Raw genomic sequence first — 3798 nt, 5'->3', positions numbered from 1 at the left:
TGGAACCCACGAAGCCCTCGTCCTCTGCACCCGTGCAATCCATTTTTCACAACAAACCGGGTCTCTTTCAAACTTATGAAGGGTAAATCTATCCTCCCGAGTGTTCAAGCAATGTCCAGCGATGCAACGAGCCGGCATTTTGGCTAACACGAAGGAACAACGAGCTCCCTTCCCGGAGGTAAAACTAATGGAAACAAAGGAGTCCACTTGGGGGCGCCGCTGTCCTTTACGTCACTTCCTGCTTCTTCTCGAAAACAAATCTCTCGAGAGGATTTTCTTGGCGGGAGTTACAAAAAGCCATATACGTCAAAATCATGTTTTGTGGTGAAAAAATGCATGGGCCCATATTGGCTGACATTTTTTCATTAATAACATACTAAAAATCATCCATTTAATGAGACTTGACCTTTAAGTACTTTGGGGATATTTAAATGGGTGTGGGTGTTTGTTGGCTCTGAAGAAGGCAGTGTCAGGATGGCCGAGCGGTGTAAGGCGCCAGACTTAAGGACTGAACTCCAGTTAACCGGTATTCTGGTCTCTGAATAGAGAAACAACAGCAGAAATAGAAGTGGAAGGCTGTAAGGAAGGAAGAAAGTAACTGCATTGACTCTGGTGGGACTCGAACCCACAACCTTTGAATTACTACACTTTTCATCTAGAAGTCCAACACGCTGTCCATTGCGCCACAGAGCCAACCTGTCAAGGCACCAGACCTAAGGACTGAACTCCAGTTAATGGGTATTCTGGTCTCTGAATAGAGGCATGGGTTTGAATCCAACTTCTGAAACAATATTTAATGGGAACGGGTGAGATCATTGGTTTGGTAAACCAGGGGTTGTGAGTTTGTTTCTCATGTTGGCCTCCACTTCCCAAGAGGAATTACATCTGGTGTAAAAACTGTGCCAAACAAATATGAGCGTTCATCTGAGATGACACCCTGTGGACAAACCCAAATCAAGTTTTTGACTTTCAAGAAGTATTTCTGGTAAAATGGGAACATTTTAGTATTCGGATTCCACAATCCCAGAAATGATGACTATAACCAAAATATTGTATATATACTGAAGGCAGTTGTATATCATTACAATAGTACTTGATAAACTGCTAAATGAATACATCTGTGAGTGTGTCAGTCATAACGTGTTTCATTTCTAATCTAATTTAATTCGTTTCATATCTTTGGAACAAAAGAGATATTACATGCCTTTGTATCATGGTCATAACGTTGTGACTGTCAGGGGCGTGGCCAGGCCACAACTCCGTGCACAGTCGCAGCTCCTCACCTGCGCCTCAATGGCGCTAATCAGGCCAGGTATGGAAGCCTTGTGTGTTGCATTGTCAAGTCTTGTTCATTTTTGAAGTTGTGCCTCGTAGTTATCGGACCTTGTTTCTGGATTTTTGGACTTTGCCTTTATGCTACGCAATTTTTGTGCTTCTGCCTTTTTGGATTGCTCATCTGTGTATTACGTTTGCCAAAATTAAATTGTCCTCAAAAATCATGACCCTGCCTCAGAGCCCTGCATTTGGGTTTTATCCCATGTCACTTACTCGTGACAATGGCGGGTTTCGCCATGCCTTGATTCATTCATTTCCATCCATATTCCTTACTGCTTATCCTCACGAGGGTCACGGCCGTGCTGGAGCCTATCCCAGCTATCTTCACGTGAGAGGCTGGATGTACCCTGAAGTGGTCGCTAGCCAATCACAGGGTAAATATAAACCATTCTTTGCACACACACAATCACAACTTACAGAGAATCTGGAGTCAATTAACCTACCATCCCTTTTTTGAGGATGCGGGAGGAAATCGGCGTACCCGAAGAAAGCCCACACAGACACATGAAAAGGATGCGAACTCCACACAGGCGAGGCCAAATTTGAACCCAGGTCCTCAGAACTGTGAGGCAGATGTGCTACCCACCTGCGCACTGTGTCGCCCATGAATTACAAATACGTTGTTGTTAGTTTAGTTGTGTTTATCCTTTCGTAACATCATAAGAATTGTCATTGGGCACTGACACTTTTATTTTATTGTTATTCGCACTATTAAACTGTTGACTTAAAAAGCTTTTTACATACTTTGACATTTTTGCAGAAATTTGAAAAATGAGTCAATAATTATTTTTGCTATGAAATGTCAGCACAGTAGATCAAGACTCATTGATTAAGGACCCCTTTTGTGTGTGTGTGTGTGTTCCTCTTTGTGGCCTGACGTATGATCCTTAATTGCAAATCACTAATTGAACATAAGCGTACCAGAATGGATGCAATGTACCCACACACCTTGGCAGAGGGGCACTCCACATACGGCGGCCCCCAATGAGCCTCACAGTTCTGAGGACTGGGGTTAAAATTAGGCCTCTCCTGTATGGAGTTTGCATCTTCTCCTAGTGCCTGCGTGGGTTTTTCTTTGGGCAGTCCGGTTTCCTCCCACATCCCAAAAACATGCAACATTAATTGGATATGCTAAATTGCCCCGAGGTGTTATTGTGGGTCCGCCTGTTTGTCTCTATGTGCCCTGCGATTGGCTGGCAACCAGTTCAGGGTGTACCCCGCCTCCTGCCCGTTGACAGCTGGAATAGGCTCCAACATGCCCCGTGACCCTCATGAGGATAAGCAGCAAAGAAAATGGATGGATGCTTTTTCTGTTTTATTTTTCCACACACTCCTCTAACTTATAAAACAGATAAACTAAGGATGGAAATGAACTTGCTGGGTGTCCTTGAAGAGGAAAAGGCATTGATGATGCGAACAAAGTGATGCTAATGGAAGCACCATCATGAAAAATGCAGTGAACATTTCTTTTGAAATGTCCTGTTTTTCAGAATCGGACCTTGAGCCCTGTCTGGACCCTGGGACACCATGCAGGCTGCAGAGTTGACATTGATGATTCATTGCATCCATTCTGGTACTGTTATGTTGAATTAGTGACATGCAATTTGTGAAAATACGCACACAAAAGGGCTCAGTACTAACTGACTCTTGATCCACTGTGCTGACACGTTATGATTTATGATATGACAATTTCAAATTTTGTACAGATTTGAACAAGAATCACGGAAGTTGACAAACATGATGTCACGGACGAGACTCGGGGGTGGACCCAAATGCACGACTCAGGTGAGAGGTAAGCAGTGCGGAATAAGCCTTTATTCGTTCCAATGTCGGTTACCAGGGAGTCAGTCCAAACAAGCAGCAAGATCAGTAACGGCAGGCTTACGGGGTAGGTCGGGAGACAGGCGTTGGTCGGTACACGGGAGGTAGACGTCAGGAGTACGGTAGTGCAGGAACGAGGCATGAGAGGCAACGATCTAGCAGAGTAATAGTCGTCCCCCGGTTCCTATATGTACTGGGTCTTAATCAAAGGTCATGAGGCGCAGGTGTGCACCTTCAGATTAGCTGGCCACGCCCAGCCCTGGCTGGAATCCAGGAGCATGACAGAACCCCCCCCTCAACGGCCGGCTCTGGACGGCCCAGGAGCATCAGGGTGAGCCGCGTGAAAGTCCCTGATGAGGGAGCGGTCCACGACGAAGCGGGAGGGGATCCAAAAGCGCTCCTCCGGGCCATATCCCTCCCAGTCCACCAGGTACTGGACCCCCCTTCCTCTGCGACGAGAAGACAGCAACCGGCGCACAGTGTACACCAACCCACCGTCGACCATGCGGGGGGACGGGGGGGATTTGAGCGGAGGAGCCAACGACGATGTGCGATTCGGGCGAAGTCTGCTGACGTGGAACGTCGGGTGCACCCTCATCGACCTGGGCAGTTTCAACGAGACGGCGACCGGGTTAATAACTT

General features: G+C 46.5%; 1 long non-coding RNA gene and 1 other non-coding gene across 2 annotated transcripts; one reads left to right on the top strand and one right to left on the bottom strand.

Moving 5' to 3' along the window:
• Nucleotides 1-604: 604 nt before the first annotated feature.
• trnar-ucu (transfer RNA arginine (anticodon UCU)) lies at nucleotides 605-693 on the bottom strand. Its single transcript is given in 2 exon segments — nucleotides 605-640; nucleotides 657-693. It is a non-coding gene; the product is annotated as a tRNA-Arg (tRNA).
• A 630-nt stretch (nucleotides 694-1323) lies between these two features.
• LOC133497194 (uncharacterized) lies at nucleotides 1324-2074 on the top strand. Its single transcript, XR_009793973.1, has 2 exons — nucleotides 1324-1709; nucleotides 1794-2074. It is a non-coding gene; the product is annotated as an uncharacterized LOC133497194 (long non-coding RNA).
• The last annotated feature ends 1724 nt before the right edge of the window (nucleotides 2075-3798 follow it).

This window comes from Syngnathoides biaculeatus, unplaced genomic scaffold (assembly GCF_019802595.1).
Source record: "Syngnathoides biaculeatus isolate LvHL_M unplaced genomic scaffold, ASM1980259v1 ctg206_pilon_pilon, whole genome shotgun sequence".
NCBI lineage: Eukaryota > Metazoa > Chordata > Actinopteri > Syngnathiformes > Syngnathidae > Syngnathoides > Syngnathoides biaculeatus.
This window is presented reverse-complemented; position numbering and strand designations above follow the sequence as displayed.